Below are 26438 nucleotides of genomic sequence, written 5' to 3' on the forward strand. Positions count from 1 at the left end.
AGAAAACAGTTGATTACTTAAAAGCAGAATTTGAAATGAAAGATCTTGGGAGAACAAATCTTTGCCTTGGATTACAAAATAAACATCTTCCAAATGGAATTTTTGTGCATCAATCATCATACACAGAAAAGATCTTGAAACGGTTTTACATGGACAAATCACATCCATTTAACTCTCCAATGGTTGTTCGATCACTTGATAAGAAAAAGGACGTGTTCCGACCAAAGGAGGAAAATGAAGAGATACTCGGTCCTGAAGTACCATATCTCAGTGCTATAGGCGCGCTTATGTATCTTGCTAATAATACACGACCCGATATAACATTTTCTGTGAATCTATTAGCAAGACACAGTAACGCCCCAACTTGGAGGCACTGGTATGGTGTTAAACATATTTTTCGGTACCTTCGAGGCACAACTGATATGGGTTTATTTTATTCTAATAAATCCAAAGCAGTGCTAACGGGTTATGCAGATGCAGGATATTTATCTGATCCAGATAAAGCTCGATCACAGACAGGTTATTTGTTCACTTATGGGGATACAACCATCTCATGGCGATCTGTAAAACAATCTCTAGTTGCTACCTCTTCTAATCATGCAGAGATTCTTACAATCCATGAAGCTAGTCGAGAATGTGTCTGGTTGAGATCAATATGTCAGCACATTCGGGAGTCATGTGGCATGCATCATGACATGACACCAACAGTAGTGTTCGAAGATAATGCAGCATGCATCGAGCAGCTAAAGAAAGGTTATATCAAAGGCGGTAATACTAAACATATCTCGCCCAAGTTTTTCTTCACACACGAACTTCAAGAAAATGGAGAAATTGAAGTCCAACAGATACGCTCAAGAGACAACCTTGCAGATCTATTAACGAAGTCGCTACCCCCATCAGTTTTTGAAAGTTTGGTACATAAGATTGACATGTGTCGACTTAAGAACTTGAAATAAAATTTTCAAAATCGATGTACTCTTTTCCTTTACTAGGATTTTTTTCCCAATGGGTTTTTTCCTAGAAAGGTTTTAACGAGGCACAATTATTGAAAATTGGACATCCAAGGGGGAGTGTTAGAATATGGATGTTTCTAGAATACTCTAGAACAACCTCTTGACTTTTCAAAGTCATAACTCTTGACTTTTGACTTTTCAAGTTCATGTATTTGGCCTTTGGATTTCTCTACCTATGTTCATGTATTTGATCTTTGGATTTCTCTACTTATGTTCTAGTGAGCCTATAAATAGGACTCAAGTCTCATCTTGTAAGATACACACTTGAATGAAATACAATTTTATATGATGCCTTCTCTCCCATATTCATCTTATATATAATATATATATATATAATATATTTGTAATAAATATTATAATTTTGAATAATATAAAAATATTAATGAAGAGATGTTTACCGCATGTTGTAAGCTGGTATCTATCTTTAATTCATGATAGTCCCGCAATTGAATTTGGGCTTATTTTTTACTCAGGGACGACTCAGTGCTATAGGGGTTTGTGTGGGGTGCCGAGAAACTTGATTATGTTTATCAATTATCAATATCCATCAAACCAAGGTGAAATTTCTGTGTGCGTGTATTGTTTTAGCAGGGTTTTTTTGAGGTCGCGATTTAGGGGCCGCGCTTTAGGGATCAGAAAAATAGTAATCGGCCTTACTGTGGGTCGTCAGGCACTCTTCTAGGTAATATATATGTTCTCTTGCTAACATAGTCCATTGCATGTTTTATCCCCTAATTGCAAGTTTTATTCCCTCGTTTCAAGTTTTAGGAATTTGATGCCTTGAGGTATTTAACATAAAGTAAATGATTTCGTCTGTGTGCCAAGGATTGGTCCTTGTGATTTATGTCATATGAGTCATCTCTTAGTAAGGTTCTGATGTGATTGCGTTTATTGTCAAACAAGCATTCTTGCCTAAAGATTAGACAGGTAAACTGCTATTATTTAGAATACAGTGGCTTCTTTATGCCCAAGTACATCACTAAATTTGAAGGGTAAAGTTTGCAGTAGCTTCTTCGTGCCTGAATATGAGGCTCAATAGATTTTATTCGAGGATTGTATCTGTTTCTAAATATCCTATAGAGCTGATCATGAGTCTCATGTGCCAATTCTATCTATCTATTTTATTATTAATAGCCCAATATTGGGCAGGTGAAATAATGTATTGATGAGAAAATTTAATCCACATAATATTCTGAGACAATTTAATCCAGGTCAGACGCTACAAAGGTGCCATGCCATCTACCTATTAATCCCGCCGCATAGCTTGCTTGCCTTGACCGATCGTTACCATCAACTGGAGCCCATGTCAGGTAATTGCCTGTAACCATTTGGTTCTTTGATTCTTTCACTTACCTGTGATATGATTTCTCTTGATGTATTAAGGGTTCATTTGTTTCTTGAATCCGGATGCATTCATAGTAAGTTGCTGGCTTACGATTGAAATAGGTTTTCTCTTGGTATTTCTTTTTGTTTTAATGTTAGTCTTTTGTGTGTATATGTACCTATTCACGCAGCTTTACAACTCACAGTGAGGTTAATCTAGATAATTAATTTGAAATATGACTGATAATATTTTTACACTATCTATATTTTAAGTTTATTGTAATTTTTTCATTACTTAGTACATTTTGCTTTCCATTACATATATGATATATCACAATTGTTCATGTTAACTGAGGCTTTACATGGAATTTGGACTTTTGAGTGGTTTATGAATGTTTAAACCCCTGTACCTCTTTCTCGAAAAACTCGACCAGTACAAGTTCACTTAATTTCAGCCTTAACATAGTTCTAATATTAGTTTATCAGTGAATACCAATATGTACAACTCATTGCTAATTTTATGTATTAGTGCCAACATGGCAACATTGACTAATTTTATGTACATTTACTGTAACTGGGTGGGGCAGGTTGCTTCATAAATAAAGGGAATTGAGATAAAAAGTTTCCTTGTTGGGCTTCTTGAACCTCTTCTTATTGGTTTCGCAACCATGCAACAATATTTTGAACAGAAGCTTGACCTGTCAGAAACATTATACCAAATAACATCAAGGTTCTCCTTCCAATGCTTTAATTTGTGTGATACAATCAGAATTCTATCTATAGTCCATTTTTTCGTCTGCTTGAATGATTTTGACACCTGACAATTATATATTTGTCTTGAAGGTTTGCAGCTTGCACATTACACCATGATCTCTTGATATTCTTTCCACTGGCTCTCCTGTTTGTGGAGATCTTTTCGTGTCACCAATCAGGTCCACAATTTACCCTGGTGAGTTCTTAAAGATGTAATTTATCGAATTTTTTACTAATTTTTTAACAGTTTTTACTTCCTATATAACAAGTAAATACTTAACTTAGGTGTTGCGGGGGACTTATGCAATCAAAGTTCGTCGTTTTTCTACTGCATTGTCTGTTCTAAAGGATGAGTTCCTTCGTTCAAGAGATTATCCACAGTGCCCTCCAACCTCTCATTTGTTCCAACTTCCACCAATTTCGCCAGTTAGGATATGCATGTATCAAGTTACAAGTATGCTTCTAACTAACACAGTGGAACAGACATAGCTATAAATGTCCATATTTCTCTTTTAAGTTGATCATAGGACCTATTTTCGTGTCTGTCAGGATTGGGTTGCATTACTGTCTATTAGTATATAAGTAGTACAGTAGTAATGTGCTAGTAGTGTGCTAGTAAGTACTGTGTCTTGTATTGAACATATGCTGGTGTCTGGCTACTTAGGTAGAAGTGTCTTTTACTGTTAGTTAGTTATATGTCAGTAGTGTCTATAAATACTTGTAAAGAGACCTGTGTTTCAATATGTTGAATATATGGAAAAGGCATTTGCCACCAACCTCTTTCTCTCTCTGTAACTACTTTCTCTCTCTAGGGTTTCTTACTCTAAAACTCTATCTTCTGTTACAAGTTTGTCTCTGATTGTCTATCTCTGATCTATATTTCTTCTATTATCTCTCTGTTTCTTTCTGAATCTCTCTATATTCTCTGATTGTCTCTATATCCTAGCTGTTATCCTTCCAATTCTGCACATATAAATCAGAACACAACAAAAACAATCAAATATTCAGAAAACTCAAAGTCAGAAACCCTCCTGGCAGTGTCACTTTCAAATTGAGATCCTCGATTAGAACCCTTGCATATATCTAGTAACCTTGTTCAACGAAAAAGGCTGATCTGCGCATTTTAAATATAATTTTCACTTTTAATGCTTTAGTTGCTGTACCCCTAAACTCTATTTAGGCTGCATGATAGTTCTTATGCTTAAATCACATCTTCCGGTTCACATTCTATATGAGGAGATCCAGTTTTCCATTCACCAGACAAAAAGCTCGGTTTTGCAGGAGGATTTTGAAACGTTAACGATATTTTAAAATAAAACGATTCCTTTTAAAAACTGCGGTCTCCTTATGTGATAGCGTTCTTAGATGCATCATATAATAGTCTTCAAATACTTAGTTTCATAAAATTAAGTACATCTGTACATGCTTTAATGTAGAACTCGGAATGTGTTATTATATGTTTTAGCCGTCGGTCCAAATTTATATGAACTCGAGGTAGCAATAAAACATTGCATAAACTCACTGACATTTTTAGGATGTTCTAAAAATTGCTCCACTTAAAATATTTTCTATTTCTAAAAATGTATTAATTTTTTGATAGAAGAATGGAAAATATTTATGTAAAAGTTGTTTTTAGAAAGTTCCAAATATGTAGGTTCTTTTACATGCTGGAACTAATTGGTAATTATTATTGTATGGGGTATTTTCTATAGTTTTTTTTACTTTTGACTTTTTCGTTTGGTGTCATTTTTGTTTTTAACCTTGAGTGGTACCCTTTTACTTTAAGTTTCATATACACATTATGCCTTTCCGTTACCCCATAGTCAAACATTAAAATATAAGGGCATCGCAACTCGCAAGCATAAGTCAAAAGAGTATTGGCATTAGTTGGAAGAGTTAATAGGACAATTGTATCATTGAGAATATCCTTTCGAATATTTTCTGAAGTTCTGAACTATGCTTTTGTTCAAATATTTTGATGATGTTTATCTGTCAAAATAAAAATAAAAATTGATGATGTTTCTAAATGTAGTAAATTAGAAGTTCAAATGGCCAATGTAGTCATTTACTTATATTTTTAACGTCGATTTTATGTTTGCTTAACAATATGGCATAACCTATGTGAAACTTAAAGTACAAGGGGGTCACTGCCAAGTCAAAAACAAGAAATGGTACCATTTGAAAAAGTCAAAAGTAGAAGGGTACTAACGAGAATATCCCGTATTGTATTTATATTTCAAAAGGAGTGTCAACTACTTATCCTTGCTGGTTACCTGCATAATTTTTCTTTAATACATGAAGTTACTTACAGCCTACAGGATATGATATATTATAGTTCTATAAATATTTATTTTAACCTATCATTTTGAGACGAGATGACACGCTTACTTGTGTGCTAATGTGATGTCCGTAGATTGTTATGCATCCTAATAGAGTGAGGTAACATATCCTAATAGAATGAGGTAACATAACACTGATCCACTGAATAGTCATGTTGATTACAGCTTAGTACACACACAGACACACATTTGTCCCAGCATTAGTTTACAGTAGGTTCTTCTGTTCAACACACCTTATACTGGGAGACACTTTGAAAAGCATAGATTGCTAATCTGAGGTTAACACTGTTGTAACCCTTTGTGATATGAAATCTTAGTATATACACTTTAATTTCTTATTTTTTCTCTATATTAGTATACATATTTCATATGTGAAAGCTATTAAAGTCAAGGCCCTTTGATTGTATGTTTCTTTTTTATCAATAGCCATGTGTTTGTTTTAATTGGTCAAGCTTTCATGTTTATTAATTTCAACCGGAGGTATGGACAGTTTGACAGTGCAACTTTTGAAGTTATTGGTGACTTTGAGAGCATGCTAGACCTGTTTATCTGCCACCTAAATCCAAGTGTGATACAGCGTCTTGCTCAAAAATTGGAAGAAGAAGGCACTGACTCGGAGTTGACGCGATACTGCTAAAGGATCTTAATAGTCCGGTCTACTGGATGGACTCGAGGCATTTTTTCCAACTTTGCTGCTGAAAGCATGGTTCCTAAAGGACCTGAATGGGGTGGAGGGAATTGGGAGATCAACACGCCCACCAATCTTAAGGATATACCACAGAGGGAGTTGGCAGCTGAGGTGACGCATACCACAGTGGGAGTTGGCAGCCGAGGTGACGCCATACATAACATTAGAACTGACGATGGGAGCATCCCTTCTATTGTAACGGGCCGAATTGGAGTTTACATTGGGTTGATTAAAGGTCGGTAGGGGTACTATTGTTGAGGTGAGGAAAGATAGCTTGATTAAAGTTTTTAAGCCTGAAGGCACTGAAAATAGGGCAAATGGACTACAAACTCCAGCAGTTACTTCGACAGATGACATCTAATAGGACTAGTGGTTGCCTGTTGGTGATTCCAAGGTCGAGTGATGGGTCTAGAAACCCTTACTCAGTCTTCAGGTTCACCATATGTTGTTGATGAGAAGGCTAAATCCGGTGAAGAATTTAAAAAGTTGTTGTATGGTACTGCTGGTGATGGTGGCAGCAACGATGAGGACAGTACTTCCAAGTCTAAAAAACTACGCATAAAAATTTGAGAGACAGCAGTTTCTTCTGCTACCGTTTACTTGATAAGATAAAAGAAGCTACAGAACAGTTTAAACTCAGCGAGGCTATTGACCCATCAGTGAGGACTAAGTCGTTAACTGGTGCACAACCAGATTTTAGCCTTTGAAATCCTCAAGCTGTTCCTACTAAGGTCGGAACCCCGTCAGTTCCTTCAGTTTCTGCCCAATCGTACCATCTGGAACTGACTCAGTGACACAGGCTGCACCTATACCACAGAATATTCCCATGCTCAAGGGACCTGGAGTTGCAGCTGGACCCATCCCAGAGGATTTCTTCTAGAATACAATACCATCCCTCCAGGTTGCTGCATCACTGCTGCCTTCTGGTACTTTCCTATCAAGAATAGATTAAAATTCTAAAGGGTTTTATAGCAATAAAGTTCCACGTAACCAGAATAATGCATCAGTTGCTGATGCTGGTCTATCAGATGGTAGCCTGTCACAAGCAGCTCCACATCCTACTATGTCCTTGGGGCTTTCAGATGGTGGTGTACCACCACAATCTGCGGGACAACCTTCTGGCATGCAACAGGCTCAGGTAGCATAATATATGGGACAACATTCTGGCGTGCAACTGGTTTAGGCTCAACAGAAAATCTCCAGTCAACCCCTTGACCTTAGCTCTCTTGAAGGTCCTGGTTCTTGTAATTAAAGCAAGCCTGCAGCCCCACCCTCTCTGAAATCACTGTGTGGGGCAGGTAATTGTATTATATCTACTATGTAGACTAGTACTATATCATTTTAAGCTTCCAGCCTTAATTTCTAGCCCTGTCATTTTACTGTCATCTCAGGTTCCTCGTGGGCAGCTGCTTCATTTTTTTTAAGACTGGACTCGTCCATATTGAGCAAAATCAACTTTCAGATGCTTTATCCTGCTTTGATGAAGGTCTTCTTGCATTGGCAAAGGATCAATCTCGTGGAGCTGACATCAAGGCACCAGCCACTATTTGTGCCCAGTACAAGGCCGCAGTTACTATTCTTCAGGTATTGGTGGGCTTATGAACTTAGGATTTCTAATTATTTTGTTCCTTGTTCTAACTTGAATTTAAAGATTATTCTGTTAAAGTGAAAGTGCATGCGCAGTTTTTAATACTAAACAGAGCAAATTGAATTTTGGTAAGGAATTTCCTGTAAAACTCGTTGGCTCTATCCTGCTCCAAAAATTGTAGGATAGATCTAGTTTGGAATCGAAGTTGGGGACTGTAAAGTTACTGCAGATTTAACTTTCTGCTCTGTAACTGTAGAGCCCTTTGGTTGTTGGGTATATACATATTACATCTTTTTTTTGCTGGAACATATTACATCTTTGGACTTTGAGTGAACTTGCACCTTTTTTACTAACTTAATATATATATATATATATATATTGTATTTGGGAGGGAGAGTGAGGAATCAAATTCTTGACCTTACCACTAGGATAGACGCTCAATCTCAGCCAACTTGCACCCTACATTAAATTTCGAGAAGCTGCAACCAATAGCCAACATTTCAGCATGTATGCATATTGCACCCCTGGTACATTTTTTATTATAAAAAAATAAGCATTGCCTTGATCAAATGTAATTTTAGCTTTGAAAATGAAGCTTACAAGTGGTACAAAGTGGTGCTTATTATGTTTAATGGATAATGGATTAAGGGTGTAAGATGCAAGTGCACTTAAATGGTGGCATGTAATTTAACTGCTAGTAATTTAAAAGTCTAATAAATTTTAAATTGACTAAAGTTCGGGATGCAAAGTTGAATAGCTACCTGGTCATGGCTATCAGCTAAAAAATTACCACTCAAAAGCGATTGCCTAGTCAGAAAATAAACCCCGATGGCCTACAAATTTATTTGTTTTTTCAAAATTTGAATTGAGTAATTTCTTGTTGCCTTGGATTGACTTGAGAAAATATTTACTTTTTGTGGTTGCTCCAGTTTTTCTGAATTTTACCTGTAAAAGAATATTCAAAATATTGAGCGAGATACGCCGGGTACAATTTTGGTTTAGTGTAAGGTAATTTTATAAAACAAATTATAGTAGCACATTTTTTAAAGCTTGTAGGTTTTTCATTGATACTTACATGTAAGGGTCAAGTGCCCTCTACATCAAACATCACTGTGTTGCTTGATTTCCTGTTGCTAATCACTAAATCTGAAATCAGGAAATTGGGTGGTTACAAAAAGTCCAAGGTCCTAGTGCATCAGCGCCAAGGATGAAATGGCAAGATTAGCTCGTCCACCTGGGTTTGTTACCTATTCTAACAAAACATCGAATAAAGTCATAAACTGCATCCGCACTGCTATTAAAAGGAATATGGATGTGCAAAATTTTGCTTATACTAAGAAGATGCTTGAACTCCTCCTATCTAAAGCTCCTCCAAGCAAACAAGATGAATTAAGAAGCCTGATTGACATGTGTGTACAGAGGGTGTTGACCAACAAAACCATTGATCCATTAGAAGATCCCTCACAATTTTGTGCTGCCACACTAAGTCATCTTTCAACTATTGGTTATGATGATTGTTATCTCTGTGGGTCCAAGTTTTCAGCACTTTCATTGCATGACTGTATTTTTGTGTCATGGGAAGCATTAAAAGGTCAGATGCCCTTGCAGGTTCTGCTCAGCCAAATCCATTTGGTTAAGTTGAGGAAGCTTTGATAGATTAGACGCCATTGTATGAACTGCCTAACCAGATCAGTTGGCAATCAAGTTCAGGCACATCAATCATGTATGCCTACTCTGTGCTGCCGAAAATCTAGACAAAGATTAAGCAAATGGGAAATAGCTTTGGTGTATCATTGATTATTTTTAGGTAAATAGTCTCATGTTTTATATTCTGTGAATAAGTTTCAATTGTGTTTTATAATAGTCTCATTCTTTACAACGTCTCACTGGACTGGCTTTATTACTGGGGTAAACAGTCCCTCTCATATTGGAGATGAGTTTTTCGCAGTATCCATATGGAATCATGGATCTTAATCAATTAATATCAATATTCAATATATTTCTAATGTTTGTTAGCATTAAATTTTCCAAATTACAATAATTATCCAACCTTTATTATACAACTAACTTACAAACTGTCCCCTTTTTGGTCCAGAAAAATAATACATGGAGCATCCATTTTCGGGATGGATCAACCCAAATTAAGAAATACTACGATGCATTTTAACTGTAGTTTACAATACTATCCATAAGAGTTGGATCAACCTGTTTGATATAATGAAAAAAGTTCAGTTACTAATGTTATATCCAAAATTTGATATAAGAGATATCCGGATCAAAATCAGGTTAATATAATTCAATTTAGACGGATGTCAAGAAAATGGATTTTCACGGACGATAAAGAAGGACGGCCAAGGAAATGAGTTTCCCTTTAAAAAGTTAGGGCGAGCCCAAATCTTGAACAAGTTAGGACGAGTCCAAACCTTGAACGAGTTACGGCGAGTCCAAACCTTGAACGAGTTAGGGCGAGCCCAAACCTTGAACGAGTTAGGGCGAGCCCAAACCTTGGAAAAGTTAGGGGAGCCCAAACCTTGGAAAAGTTAGGGCGAGCCCAAACCTTGGACAGCTTGACACGAGTCAAATCCCTTGGACAGCTTGGTACGAGCCAAACCCCTTGGACAGCTTGGCACGAGCCAAAACTCTTGGACAGGTTGGCACGCGACAAAATCCTTGGACAGGCCAGGGCAAAACCTTACCTTTGGACAAGTTAGGGCGAACCATAGATGTTTGATTGACAGATTTCTTGGACGGATTCCACGGACATGATTACTTTAGCAGATTCACACATTGGATTTCCATGGAGGTGGTTAAGGCGAGCCCTAACCGTTGAATAAGTTAGGGCGCACCCTATAATTTAGAATGACAAAAGAAAATATCAAAGGCTGATGACACAGGATGACGCCAACATAGAGAAATGTTTGGGTGCACCCTTAGATTCTACTTGGCAGAAAATGCAACTTTGACATGCTACTTGGATGGACTCTTTGAATACTTCAGGAGGACAATGGAAGATTGTTACTAACATATTTTTTGCAGGTACTCTATTGAATAAATCCTTCCTGTAATGCAACCACAGGAAGGCGGTGTCCGTGATCAGAGACCTCCAGGGGTATGCCTGGACGTAAGGCCTCCTCTTGTAGTGAATGAGTGTCCTCATTGGAGATGTGGGGAAAACTTTGGTGTGTGCTTTGGGAGCTCTGTCTCTATAGTCAATGGGTGTTCTCGTTGGGAGACCTCGGAGTATCCCGCACTTTGCACCCAAAAGCTTGGGATCACTTGTCCTGTAATTTAGTAGGGGCTCCTTATCCGGGGGACAAGGATGCGTCCAACATTTGGGGTGAATCACGGCTATACCTGCTTCCGTGGACTAGAGAAACAGCTGGTAGTGGAGGGTTATCCTCGGCCGGGGAGATGCCTTATCTGCGAAGTCTTGAAACCGCGGACGAGCCTTGGGCCTTAATGGTTGGGCCTCATCGGCGGACATTCCTAAATCTAGTAGAACACGGTTTCCAGTGGGTTTCCTACTGCACCTGGGGATGAGAAATCTAAGCTCATTAGGTTTCTTGTTCCCCAAGAACTACGTTGTCTTGATTCCCTATAAATAGGGATACGTAGGCAAATTGTAAGGGGTCGGAAGTGAGAGCCTTAAGGAGCCGCCACCAACCCTAAGCAATATCAGCCCCCAATTCATCACAACCACCAAACACTGCTCACATTTTCCGACGAAGAACCACCGTCACAGATCTTGTTTTCAGTTACGAACCTCGAATTTTATTGCTACCAAATTCCTCCATCAACAACCAGTAAACGTGATTTTAGCAAACCAGTTTGATAACTTCCTCAATAAGTGCATCTATGTTACAATCGCCACAATTTAAAATTCAAAATCCATTCATTGATTATCATCGCTGAACAGATTAAGCAAACCAATTTTTTTCTTCTCTGCAAGGAAACAAGTTTGTTTCTCTTTTGTGTTTGTTGACGGTGTAGAAGGATTTTAATGTACAAATGAGGTATGTCATCATCTTCGATAATCGATTTTTAATTTCAATCTCCCTTCGTGCATTGACTTTGTATTTACTTTTATCCTTTCTCTATTTTAAGGCCAGAAGTGTTCCTGTCATCATCTCATTTGCCCTCTCGAAACATTACCAGGTCATATAACAATGATGTTATTTAGTATTTATATCAGGAATTGTTGAGGTAGGTACATTAATTTGGTTTAATCTTTTTTTTTTGTGTTAGGACGAAAACACGCGCTAATATTCACGAAAATATATATGATCGCAAGTAATATAGAATTAATTATAGTTCGTTCACACAGAGACCGGTTTAGGTTAATTTTAATAAATGTACTTATGCAACAATATTATGGTTATTATTCAATGCTAAGATGGTCACAAATTGAGATTGTTTATAACTACAATTAACTAAGAGATTATACTAAAGAACATTAACTAAGAGATTAAAGAGGATTGTTTTACTATATGACACAAACATGGGATTCTAACTTCATCAAATACTTCATTCAATAGCCTTTCCATTCTTAACCTTAGCATGCAATGGTGATGACACTATTCAGATAAAACGAAACTAGTAAACGCCAACTTTCGTTGTATGAATACCCTACTACCAGACATCCACAAAAGAGATAGAAACTGAATAGACACCAATTATATTGTGACCCTATTTGTCTATAGAATTTCACAACATAATTGTTTAATACGCAAGTTATCTATCATGATTACATAGGGCAAGTAAGATGTTAAAATTACCTACGAATCATGTATAACCAATACATGAACATATGCTAGCATGACAAGTTCTAAACCTCTAAATTCACTTTAACTTTATTAGAGATTAACACGATATCTTATAAGTTTGCGACGCTCATAAGATGAATAAGCACAACCAATACTAGGATATCATACAATCACCACATACTAAGGCATCGAAACACATTAGTTAAAGAAATCCATAAGTAAATCCGTTAGAACCCCACGATAACGATTAGCCCATAATCGGACTCATCATCAACGTGGGTTTCGATGAAAGCATGGTATAATAAACATAGTCTTTATACTGAATAAATAATAAAACAAGTACGTTACACAAGAGTATAGGTTCAACAAATAAGAAAACTAGCATCCAAGATTATAACTTAAAACAAAGAATCACAAGAATAAACTAGATCATCTCCGCGTTGGTTGAATTGTGCTCTACGGTCTTCTTACGCCTTCTCCTTAGCTCCGGTATGTCTCGTTATCAAAAACGATCATAAGTTTTTATTATATAGTAGCCCATGCAGATTAGAAGTCCAGCAGATCAAAATTATAGTAGAATCAGGATTTTGTGATTCCGACCTAGCGCGGCCGCGCGCTTCACCAGCGCGGGCGCCCTGACTCACTGCAAACCTGGCGCGGCCGCACGCTAGTACAGCGCGGTCGCGCTAACATTCTGGAAAAAGTTCTACTTTTTATTTTCTTGCTGGTTTGAGTTGGCCTTTTCACGAGCAATCTTCTTGAACACCATCCTAACACCAATTTAACACCAAAACAATGCTAAATCTCCTGAGTCTTTTATTTATGCCTGAAATGCAAAAACACTACAAAACACATCAAATACACAAATAACTCGAGTACAGAACATCAAATCAAGCCTTTATAGAGCATTCTAAGTGGACATAAATACCACTTAACACACCCCCAAATTTGAACGTCCTCAAGCATAAACAGACTCAAAGAAACAAGAAAAAAAATGCATGAATGCAAACTATACGAATGCAACGATCCCCTCAGATTAACTAAACCAATCAACAAGCAACATCTCAATAAATGCAGTTATTCACACAAAGATCAATCAAATCCCGCAAATCAACTTACAAGCCAGAAACATGCGTGTGTGCAAATGCTTACAGATATACTATCGCAACTAGATCAATAATCATGACTCACTACTCATCAAGGCAATCACAAGTATATAAATAGAATAAAAGTTTTACATGGATTCATGCTTTTATTCGCAACACATAAATAACACAAATATGCTTATTTGACTGTGCAATGAGTGAGGTCCCCAAATGACTTATACAATAATATCCATGTAATGAGCGTTAGGTTAGTGGATCCCAAACTATAAAAGTCTTAGGTCACTAGGCACAAAGTCCCCTAAGAACTTAACAACTCGAGTACTAAAGAGCCCACTCATGATCAATTATGCATAAACACATTTTTTCTTTCTTTTTTCTTTTTTTTCAATTTTTTTTCCACATAATTTCTGAACGAGTGTGTTTCGCTCCATCTCGTTCAACCCTAGACTACTCATATAAAATGAGCCGGCCACTAGCCATTTGACACCTAGCCATAACAACTAGCAATGAAATCCAATTTTTTTCTCCAATTTTTAAATATCCATGTTATTTTATCATTAAGAGAATATCCTAAATCCTAAATATAAACAAGTGATTAAACCTCGACAAACAAATAAACCATGACCATGATCTAGCCCTCAAGCAACCTATAAGACTTAGTTAATTACAATTATTTCTAGCATAAAAATCAACTCGATAAGATTAGACATCACTAAACACGACATCACTACACTAGCATCAACATCACAAATCAATCAGAAAAGCAAACTTAAGGAATCATGTTATAAAGCAAATGCATGAACTATATGCAACAAACTATCTTGCAAAATAAAAAAACTACTACATGGCAAATATGCAACTATATGAACTAAACTAGCATGAATATGCAACTATATGAGACACACATAAACATATAATCCTTAACTACTACCTCCAAACTTCAAATATTCAATGTCCTCAGTGAAGCTAAGAGTAAGGAATCGGGCATACCTACTCAGAATCAGGATCATCACCCTCAATGGGTGGTGTGTCAGGAGTGTCTGGAGGCGGATAAACAAAGTCCTCACCGAATAATGGCCACTGGATGTCAACTCCCGTGGATCTGAATGCAGTCCCCAATGCCTGGGTAAGAACTTGTGCAAACCGACTATGGATGCCATGCATCGCATCCATTCTCCTCATCAAGCACCTATACTGCGCTGAACTCAAACCAGCAGTTCCCTGTGCTTCCTCCTGCTGCTGCTGCTGCGACCCTGAAGGACCGGCCTCCTCACCCAACTCTGCTCTCCAAGCTGCTCTGCTCGCCTGAGCCATGCCACCAGCATATGCCTGAGGAGCTGCCTGAGGAGCTAGCCTTCTACCTAGCAGACGGTCATAAGAATAACCAAGCCCTTTAGGATCGGGCTTACCACCGTACCACTCCTGCATACTTAACAACGTCGAACTATCAATCGGGGCACTCGGGAGCTGCAGCTGCTCGTGTGCGGACCAATGAACTCCAACCGACATATATAGCTTCGTCACAATGGACGTATAGGGTATAGAACCCGTAGTACTCCCTCGCAAGAACCTCAGAATACCTTGATTGAATCACCATCCCGAGATCCATATAGTCTCCCTGAAGAATCCCCCATAACAACCGTGCACGCTCCACCGTAACATCATGCACGTGAGAAGATGGCATGATGTTGGCAAAAATAAAAGAATTCCATGTACGTGCAAACCTATTCATGCACGAGGCAGGGAAAGTGGCATACTCGTTCGTGCCCCTCTTTAACTTCCAATGAGTCTCAGGCACACACAAGGTAGCAACAATCAAATCCAAGTTAAAATCATCCCCCGTCTTCTCATTTCAATTCTCCTGTCCTAGCCTCTTCTCGGGTTGCTCAATCACCCGCCGAATCGCCTCAGCACTATACTCCACCGTCAACCCCCTCACCATAGTAAATTTGTTCTTCTCCGCCTTTGCATTCGCGTAAAACTCACGAACCACACTCATGGGCACAGCAGCGGGTGCCTTGCAAAAAGCAACCCAGCCCATCTCCAAGATCATCTCCAACAACTTACCATATTTCCCTGATGGCAGAAAACCGCGCTCCTTGGCTATAGGCTTCGAAAGCAGCCTCGTATACTCCGCCTCAGCCTCGGGAGTTGAAAACCTAGGCCTCACACCACCCACACTCGTTTGTCTTTTGGGTGCCATTGGAAGGGAATAAGCTTGAGAGAATAGAAGCGTGTAAGAGAGATTTGTTTTTTTGAGAATTTGAGAAGTGATGGAAGAGTTTGTTATAAGTGTGTGTATATATAGGAATTTGGTGATAATTAGTTATGGAAAAGAAGTGGGAATAGATTATGGGAATAATGGGGTGATGGAAATTGATTTGGAGAGGGAATTATGGGATATGGGAGGGTAAAATTCGGGTAGGAACTGATTTTGTCTTTAATTCATGTTTTTCTGCTTTTATTTTTTTTAGAACCAGGGACCCAGCTCGCGTGCTACCTTGGCGTGGGCGCGCCGTACTTCTGCCAACCCAGCGCGGCCGCCCCGTCAGGCAGCACGGGCACGCACAGTTTCTGGGAAATCAGCGCGGTCGCCCCGCTTATCAGCACGGGCGTGCTGTGCTACTGTAGTTGGCACTGATTTTTTTTTGTTTTTCTGATTTTTTTTATGTTTTTCTCCTTGTTTTCTTCTTTCTCTATCTACTGATGTACAACAAAATTGGGTTGCCTCCCAAGAAGCGCTTGATTTACGTCGTTAGCTTGACGTAGAATCTCGATATCAAGTGGACAACAAAACGACACTAACCACCTCACGGTTTGCCATGTACACATAGTAATGCTTCAACCTTTGTCCATTCACTTTGAACGTTTGGTCTGGATCATTCTCAAAAATCTCCACAGCTCCATGCGAAAATAAAGTTTTGATTATGAAAGGCCCGGATCATCTCGACTTCAATTTTCCAGGAGAAGGACGGAGACGAGAGTTGAACAAGAGAACTTGCTGCCCCGACACAAATGATTTGAGCACTAGACCCCTATCGTGCCACCTCTTGACTTTCTCCTTATACATTTTGTTATTCTCATAAGCTTGAAGCAGAAACTCATCGAGTTCATTCAATTGAAGCATTCTCTTCTTACCAGCTGCATCCAAATCAAGGTTCAACTTCTTCAAAGCCCAATACGCATTATGCTCGAGCTCCACAAGCAAATGACAACCTTTACCATAAACCAACTGGAATGGTGATATGCCTAGCGGAGTCTTGTATGTTGTTCTATATGTCCAAACAGCTTCATCCAGCTTCAAAGACCAATCCTTCCTTGATGGACACACAACTTTCTCTAGAATATGCTTGATCTCTCTATTAGACACCTCAGCTTGACCATTATTCTGAGGATGGTAGGTTGTAGCAATGCGATGATTCACATTATACCGCTGCATCATAGCAGTGAACTTGCGATTGCATAATTGCGATCACTCATCACTGATTATGACTCTTGGAGTCCCAAATATTGTGAATATATGCTTATGAATAAAATTAAGCACTACCTTCAAATCATTTGTCGGAAAAGCCTTGACTTCAACCCATTTTGACACATAATCAACCGGTAACAAGATATACTGATTATTTCAAGATGAGACAAATGGCCCATGAAGTCAATTCCCCAAACATCAAAGACCTCAACCTCGAGAAGCACATTAAGAGGCATCTCATCCCTCTTGGACATATTACCCACACGCTGACATCAATCACACTTCAAAACAAACTGATGCGCATCCTTAAACAATGTAGGCCAGAAAAATCCCACTTGAAGGATACGAGCTGATGTCTTCTCTCCACCATAGTGGCCTCTATAAACAGTCGAATGAAAGTCTCGCAAGATCCCCCCCCCATTTCGCTGTACGAAATACATCTCCTGATAATTTGGTCAGGTCCTTGCATAAACAAAAATGGCTCATCCCACATGTACCACTTCACCTCATGAAGAAACTTCTTCCTTTGAGCAGAAGACAAGTCTGGAGGCATAATATTGCTCACAAGGTAGTTCACAATGTCCGAAAACCACGGTTCTTCTTCTTGCACCCCAAATAACTGCTTATCGGGAAAAGACTCATTTATCAATGTCTTATCCTGCGAAGTTGCACTTGGATCTTCCAAAAGAGAGAGATGATCAGCGACTTGATTCTCAGTACCCTTTGTGTCCTTGATCTCTTACTCAAATTCCTAAAATAAAAGAACCCATCGAATCAATCTAGGCTTCGAGTTCTTCTTCGAGACGAGATAGCGAATATCAACGTGATCAGTAAAAAATGTCACCTTCATCCTAAGCAAATAAGATCGAAACTTCTCAAAACCGTAAACAATGGCCAAAAGTTCTTTCTCAGTAGTTTTGTAATTCAATTGAGCATCATTGTGGGTCTTATTAGCATAGTAGACCACATAAAATATATTGTTCTTTCTCTGTCCAAGAACTGCTCCAACTACATAGTCACTAGCATCGCACATGATCTCAAAAGGCTCATTCCAATCAGGTGTAGTTATGACAGGTGTCGTTATCAAACTCTTCTTTAAGAACTCAAAAGTAGTTAGGCACTCGTCATCAAACTTGAACGGGACATCTTTCTCTAGAAGATTGCACAAGGGTTTAGAAATTTTTGAAAAGTCCTTGATGAACCGCCTATAAAAACCTGCATGACCAAGAAAGCTGCGGACTCCCTTAACAGAAATTGGTGGAGGAAGGTTCTCAATGACCCCCACCTTGGCCTTGTCCACCTCGAGACCCAACTAGAGACCTTGTGCCCAAGAATAATGCCATGTTGCACCATAAAGTGACATTTCTCCCAATTAAGAACTAGATTGGTCTCAACACACCTTTTAAGAACGGCGCCAAGATTCTGCAAGCACTCGCCAAAAGAATCACCGAACACAGAGAAATCATCCATAAACACCTCCACATTCTGACCAATCATGTCAGGGAAGATAACCATCGTGCATCTCTAAAATGTGGCAGGTGCACCACACAACCCAAAAGAAACTCTTTTGAAGGAAAACGTACCGAATGGACAAGTGAAAGTAGACTTTCCTGATCCTCTAGAGCAATACAAATATGATTATAACCCGAATAGCCATCCAGAAGACAATAGTACTCATGCCCAACCAACCTGTCAAGCATCTGATCAATAAAAGGAAGAGGGAAGTGATCCTTCCTTGTAGCCTTGTTCAGCTTCCTGTAGTCCATGCAAACTCTCCACCCCGTGACTGTTCGAGTAGGAATGAGCTCATTCTTCTCATTAGAAACAACCGTGATGCCTCATTTCTTTGGCACACACTTAACTGGACTCAACCAAGAACTGTCAGAAATGGGATAGATGATCCCTGCATCTAGCCATTTAAGAATTTCCTTCTTCACAACTTCTTTCATTATCAGATTAAGCCTTCTTTGTTGCTCAACAGTAGGCTTGCTACCTTCCTCAAGCAGAATTTTATGCATACAATAAGAAGTGCTGATTCCCTTGATATCTGCTTTAGTCCATCCAATTGTTGATTTGAACCCTCTCAGAATTCTCAAGAGTTTTTCCTCATCACTACCTGAAAGGTCAGATGCAATAATAACATGCAAGGTAGATGCATCACCTAAAAACACATACCTTAAGTGGTCAGGAATGGTTTAAGCTCAAATGTAGGAGCTTCCTCAATAGATGGCTTGAGGCACTTTAGAGATTTATTCGGCTCCTCCATTCCAAGAGATTCAAAAGGCATATCTAGCCTTCGCTTCTAGGGAGAAGCATTCAGATATTGCAACTCCTCATCACCTTCGTCATCTTCACTATCTGAATTCCCCAACAAGGCCTTTTCTAAGGCATCAGACCTTAGCAAGTGATCAAGTTCTGAAGTAACCACAGAATCGACCAACTCCACCTTTAAACACTCCTCATTTTTAGTAGGGAATTTAATGGCATTGAACACATTAAAAGTCACATCATGATCCAGCACTTGCATGGTAAGCTCACCCTTCTGCACATCTATCAAGGTGCGACCCGTAGCCAAGAAAGGTCTTCCCAATGGGAATCTTCTTATCCTCCTCGAAATCAAGAATTACAAAATCAGCATGAAAGATGAGTTTGTCCACCTTGACCAATACATCATCCACAATGCCTCGTGGATATATAATAGAGCGATTGGACAACTGCAAGGACATATAAGTAGGCTTTGGATCAGGTAAATCCAACTTCTTGAAGACATACAAAGGCATCAGATTGGTGCTACCTCCCAAATCACATAAACACTTGTCGAACGACAAGTTTTCGATAGTGCAAGGAATAGTGAAGCTTCCCGTATCTTTAAGCTTCGGAGGCAACTTTTGTTGCAGCACGACACTGCAGTCCTCCGTGAGAACAACAGTCTCTAAGTCATCAAGCTTCACTTTCCGAGAAAGAATACCTTTCATAAACTTCGTATAACTAGACATTTGTTCAAGAGCTTCAGTGAAAGGTATGTTGATATGAAGTTTCTTGAACACCTCCAGAAACTTCTCAAACTGCTTATCCACCTTTTTCTTCTGCAGCCTCTTAGGAAAAGGAGGTGGAGGATAAATCCGTTTCTCCCCTGTATTACCCTCAGGAGGAGTATGTTCCACAATAGTCTTCCTTGGTTCCACTTCTATTTCATTTTGTCCTTCTTCCTCAGCCATAGCTTCATCTTCCGAAACTTGAGATTTTTCGGGGGTTGCAACCTTCCCAGACCTTAATGTGATTGCCTTAGCCTGCTCTTTAACTTCCTTCTTGCCTTGGACTTCAGTGTCACTAGAAAGTGTCCCAGGTTGACGATTCAACAAGGCATTGGCAATCTGCCCAATTTGATTCTCCAAGGTCTTAATAGAAACCGCTTGGCTTTTGCACATGACCCTCAACTCCTCCAATTCAGATTTTTCATTAGACTGCTGCAGCTGGAGTTGTTGCCTTGATGTGTATTGCGGTTGCTGAAAACTAGGAGGGTTGTACTGCTTTGCTGGATACTGCCGATAAGGCTGTTGAACCGCATTCTGAGAATTGCTTCAACTGAAGTTAGGATGATAAGTGGCTGGAACTGGCTGTTGTGATCTCTGAAAGTTGTTCACGAACTGAGCTGATTCACTAGAAATAGCACACTGCTCCTTCTCATGGGCACCCGCACAAAACTCACAGACACTAGTGATCTAATTAACTCCATAATTAGCCAAAGAATCCACCTTCATCGTCAAAGCCTTAAGCTGACCAGCTATAGCAGTAGCTGCATCTACCTCCAGAATTCCTGCTACCTTACCTTAAGTTAGTCTCTGAGAAGGATTCTGGTATTCATTAACAGCCATCAGTTCAATCAATTCATAAGCTTAATCGTAGCTTTTAGCCCACAAGGCTCCTCCTGATGTTGTATCAAGTATGGGTCTAAAAGTAGCACCCAGACCATTATAGAAGCAGTTAATGATCATCCAGTCAGGAATCCCATGATGAGGACACTTTCTAAGCATCTCCTTATACCTCTCCCAAGCCTCACACAAAGACTCTCCAGACTGATGCGCAAACTGAGTAAGAGCATTCCTGATTGCAGTTGTTTTCTCCATAGGAAAGAACTTAGTAAGGAACTTTTAAGCGAGTTCTTCCCATTTTGTGATAGAACCTGGTGGTAGAAAATGTAACCAGCTCTTAGCCTTATCCCTCAGAGAAAACAGGAAAAGCCTTAGCTTAATAGCATCTTCAGAAACTCCATTGAACTTGAAGGTGTCGTAGATCTTGATGAAATCTCTGATGTGCATGTTGGGATCTTCTATAGGAGAACCCCCAAATTGAACTGAATTTTGTATCATCTGAATCGTGCTAGCCTTAATTTCAAAAGTGTTAGCCGCGATGGCTTGTCTGACAATTCTAGACTGAATATCATCGATATTAGGTTGAGAGTAATCCATCAAAGCCTTTGGATTCGCTGGTGGTTCACCCATTACAATAATAGCTTCTTCTTCAACTTTCTCCTATGCTTTTTCCACTACTTCCTTAGCTACTACAACTTCTTCCTCAGCTTGATCTAGTGTTCTCTTACGAGTCCGAGAATGTGTATGCATACACGCTCGCTAGAGTACCTGAAACATGAAAAGGAAATAAGTAAGTAAAATATCCGAGTCACTGAACTTTAACGAACATTGATGATAAACACATAAACTATAACACCGAGTCCCCGGCAGCGACACCAAAAACTTGTTAGGACGAAAACACGCGCTAATATTCACGCGAGTATACGTGATCGCAAGTAATATATAATTAATTCTAGTTCATTCCCACAGAGACTAGTTTAGGTTAATTTTAATCAATGTACTTATGCAACAATGTTATGGTTATTATTCAATGTCACAAATTGAGATTATTTATAACTACACTTAACTAAGAGATTATACTAAAGAAGATTAACTAAGAGATTAAAGAGTATTATTTTACTATATGACACAAACAAAGGATTCTAACTTAATTAAATACTTCATTTAATAGCCTTTCCGTTCTTAACCTTAGCATGCAATGGTGATGACACTAATCAGATAACACAGAACTAGTAAACGCCAACTTTCGTTATACGAATACCCTACTACTAGACACCCACAAAAGAGATAGAAGCTGAATAGACACCAGCTATATTGAGACCCTATATATCTATAAAATTTGACAACATAACAGTTTAATACGCAAGTTATCTATCATGATTACATAGGACAAGTAAGATGGTTAAAATTACCTCTGAATCATGCATAACAAATATATGAACCTATGCTAGCATGGCAAGTTCTAAACCTCTAAATTCACTTTTGCTTCATTAGAGATTAACACGATATCTTATAAGTTTGTGACGCTCATAAGACGAATAAGCACAACCAATACTAGGATATCATACAATCACCACATACCAAGGTATCGAAACACATTAGCTAAATAAATCCAAGAGTAAATCCGTTGGAACCCCACGATAACGATTAGCCCATAATCGGACTCATCATCAACGTGGGTTCCGATGAAAGCATGATATAATAAACGTAGTCTTTATACTAAATAAATAATAAACCAAGTACGTTACACAGGAGTATAGGTTCAACAAATAAGAAAACTAGCATCCAAGATTAAAATTTAAAACAAAGAATCACAAGAATAAACTAGATCCACTTCGCCTTGGTTGAAATGTGCTCTACGATCTTCTTACGCCTTCTCCTTAGCTCCGGTACGTCTCATTATAAAAAATGATCATAAGTTTTTATTATATAGTATCCCATGCAGGTTAAAAGTCCAGCATATCAAAATTGTAGTGGAATCAGGATTCTGTGATCCCGACCTGGCGCGGCCGCGTGCTAGCACAGCGCGGGCGCGCCGACATTCTGGAAAAACTTCTACTTTTTATTTTCTTGCTGGTTTGAGTTGGCCTTTTCATGAGCAATCTTCTTGAACAGCATCCTAACACCAATTTAGCACCAAAACAATGCTAAATCTCCTGAGTCTTTTATTTATGCCTGAAATGCAAAAACACTACAAAAACACATCAAATACACAAATAACTCGAGTACAAGATATCAAATCAAGCCTTTATAGACGATTCTAAGTGGACATAAATGCCACTTAACAGTTTGTAAGAAGATAAACACATATAATTTTGATTATATTCATATTTATATATATTTGATTTGATTGTTTATATATGCGTATGTGTTTTTATTACAACTAGCTCTATAGATTGCATGAGCATGTTCCAGATTGCGCGTATTCATATTGTTTAAGATATAATTACTGACGGTATATTCATGTCATTTCCCGGTGAATGAAGACATATTTATTTGTGAATATGAAAGGTGTGATGACAATGGTATTGAACGTGTTCTTAGATATTTGATATTAAGCTAAAACAATAGAGTCATTAACCGAGTTCCTTGTTGTCTAGCGCTAAGTGTGATCCATGGGTTGCTTAGAAATGTATGCGGTTGTTTGAGCTACTGCAGAATATAGTAGTTTGTAGACATATAATTTTGTTTATTAATTATTACTTTTGATCTTGGTAATTCTTATGAAGTTCATCCGTTTTAATCGATACAATTTTTTAAGCTATGACATGTAAAGGCACATCCAAATACCAATATAAATTAACATAATCAGATATTTTATGAAGAATATAGCTAAAGCTATGTATGTATTCATATCCTACCATACATTTTAAAATTGTAAGTAACAATACTTAAAAAATAGAATAATGTAATAATTAGTCTGAACGGTAGAGAAAATAAAAAGATGAATAAAGAGAAGAAGATATGTTGTGTAAGACATGCATGTATGATAACAAGAATAAGTCACATTGACAACCCTAAGATTTAGTTGTTTGATAATCAAATTTGTATTCTGTATTATATTTCTTGAGTCTGTAAAAAGGTTAGAAGTTTAGACTGGAGGATTTTGCTGTGAACAGATTCAAGCTAAGGAATAAACTCTGGAAAAAGATCATGCCTCAGATAAAAGTATAGAAGGTTGAAGTTGAATAAAACTGTTTTATGAAAAATATTATAAGTCAAGATATCGACAAGTCATAGATCAATTTATATCGAGAAGTCATTCGAGAAGTACATAATGACTCTTATAGAGAAGTCTCAGAGATATCAACAAGTCAAATGAAGATGTAGAGAACTGGAGATATCGCCAATTCATTTCTGCATGTAGAGAACTCAGAGATATTGACAAGTCAAATGAAGATGTAGAGAATTGGAGATATCGGTCAATTTCCCATATAGAGATCTCAGAGAAATCGACAAGTCAAAATGTGTATGTAGAGGTCTTAGAGATAGCGACAAGTCATTTCTACATGTAGAGATCTCAGACATATCAAGTCATTTCACATGCAGGAATCTAGAGACCTCGACAAGTCAAGTGTACCTATAGAGAACTCAAAGATCTCGATAAGTCATTATACTTATCAAGAAATCACTTCTCTGTAGAACAAACCGGAGATCTTGACATGCCTCTCAAATACAGAATGTAGACAAGTTCAAGATCCAAGATTACCAGTTAACAAACAATCTATTCACTAGATTGAAAAGTCTACAAAGTAGCTGGATGAATTCAAGATCAAGTGCCAAGATTAACTGGATAAATGATGGTCACAGACCTGCAAGATTCTGCACAGATTTGCTAAGCTAGAAATAGAAATAGAAAAAGGTTGCTTTAGAAAGTAGTTTAGTACATTTTAGTGCAAGTCTTATAAACCCGTGCTGCTAGTCTATAAAGCATGCGCTGGTCCTTAGTTCATGGGTAACAAACATATTCATTTTTTTTTCTAGTATTCTCTTAAGATAGAAGATGGGTTCTTATTTTCTTAAGAACACAGAATTTATAGCAAGACCAACTTGACTAATACAAATTAAGTGAATTTTGAAAATACTATGCTCATTGATTTATTTATGTAAACACAATGTCTCTACAAATATAAATTGCTTGTTCACCTAATATCCAAACAAGTTTAAAAAGGCTAAAAATCTAAGAAACACAATCCCCCCTCCGTGTTACATTCAATATCTAACAAGATATCTTCGAGGTCGACTACTTAGACATAATGTAATCTTTAACCAGTGTTGTGCACGAGCATTCTCTAAATGTATAAAATATTGATTTGTTTATAATTATTTTGTTTGTTTGTATGTTAGAAATGTGATCAAAAATATTTTGTATGTTTGTTGTGTTAAAATTCTGATTAATCAGTCATACAACACTTAGTGTGAATACAAGTTTGTATTTTATTTTTATACATGAAAGTTTTTTAATTACTTGTTATCTTTTTGTGAATTTGTACCATTAAAATATATTATTAAAATTATGACAAGAGTATATATAATTATTCAATTAGGGGCATAAATGGTTACAATGCAGTAATGCATGCTTAATACATATATTTTTCCGGTTTATATATTTTCAAACATTTAATTAGTAAATGTTTTTAGTGGATCTTAATACTAATATCAATATGATATACGGTGCTAGTTATACTAAACTCTAATAACCATAGTGAGGTACAATTTGGTTCAACCTCCATTTTAGTTATCTTATATCACAACCGTCGAATCTTCTTAATCAAATGATCAGAACTGTTAGATCAAAATATTAAAATAATGCACTACCCGATCTTACAATTTCGAATCTCTAACAACAAACATTTATATTATTATTAATAGAGATACAAGTAAGATCCCACGTTCGAATCACACCAACAACAAAAATTATCTAGATAATAAAATAATGCACTACCAAAACTACCAAGTTTGAATCCCTCAAACACAAACATTAAAATCATAATTATAAAATATAAATAAGTTCTAATATTCGAATAACACCAATAACAAGCATTTATATTATTATTTATAAAGTTATAAATGAAGTTAATAGTTCATGCTTCAATCATAAATTATTTTATAATATTAATATAATAATTTAATTTAGTATACATTAATATTATTATTATTATTGATAATATATGAATATTTAGACCTACAATTCAAACATAAATCTAAGTTCAGATTATGTATATTTTGATTTTTCAGTGAAATTTAAAATTATAAAAACTAATATACATTTTTACTTAATATTGATAATTCACTTGTTTATATTATAAATATGATATTTAATAATGTATAAATTTGCGTTCGTAATTTAAACTTAACTTAAAGGAAAGTACAATTTTATCTTTTAAGAAAAAAAGTATGATTTTACTTGTACCAAAATATTTAAATTATATATACATAGACGTATATATATATACACATCTATATAAATTATATATATATATCATATAAATTATATATATATATATATATTTAAATTATA

The 26438-nt window shown here is 37.4% G+C and overlaps 1 non-coding gene and 1 pseudogene across 1 annotated transcript; both read left to right on the forward strand.

Annotated features, from left to right (window-relative positions):
• The first annotated feature begins 1306 nt into the window (after window positions 1–1306).
• LOC141718886 (uncharacterized) lies at window positions 1307–9692 on the forward strand (annotated as a pseudogene).
• Window positions 9693–21050: 11358 nt separating this feature from the next.
• On the forward strand, window positions 21051–21157 carry LOC141723051 (small nucleolar RNA R71). Its single transcript, XR_012576044.1, has one exon. It is a non-coding gene; the product is annotated as a small nucleolar RNA R71 (small nucleolar RNA).
• The last annotated feature ends 5281 nt before the right edge of the window (window positions 21158–26438 follow it).

The sequence above is a fragment of the Apium graveolens genome, chromosome 4 (assembly GCF_009905375.1).
Source record: "Apium graveolens cultivar Ventura chromosome 4, ASM990537v1, whole genome shotgun sequence".
Lineage (NCBI taxonomy): Eukaryota > Viridiplantae > Streptophyta > Magnoliopsida > Apiales > Apiaceae > Apium > Apium graveolens.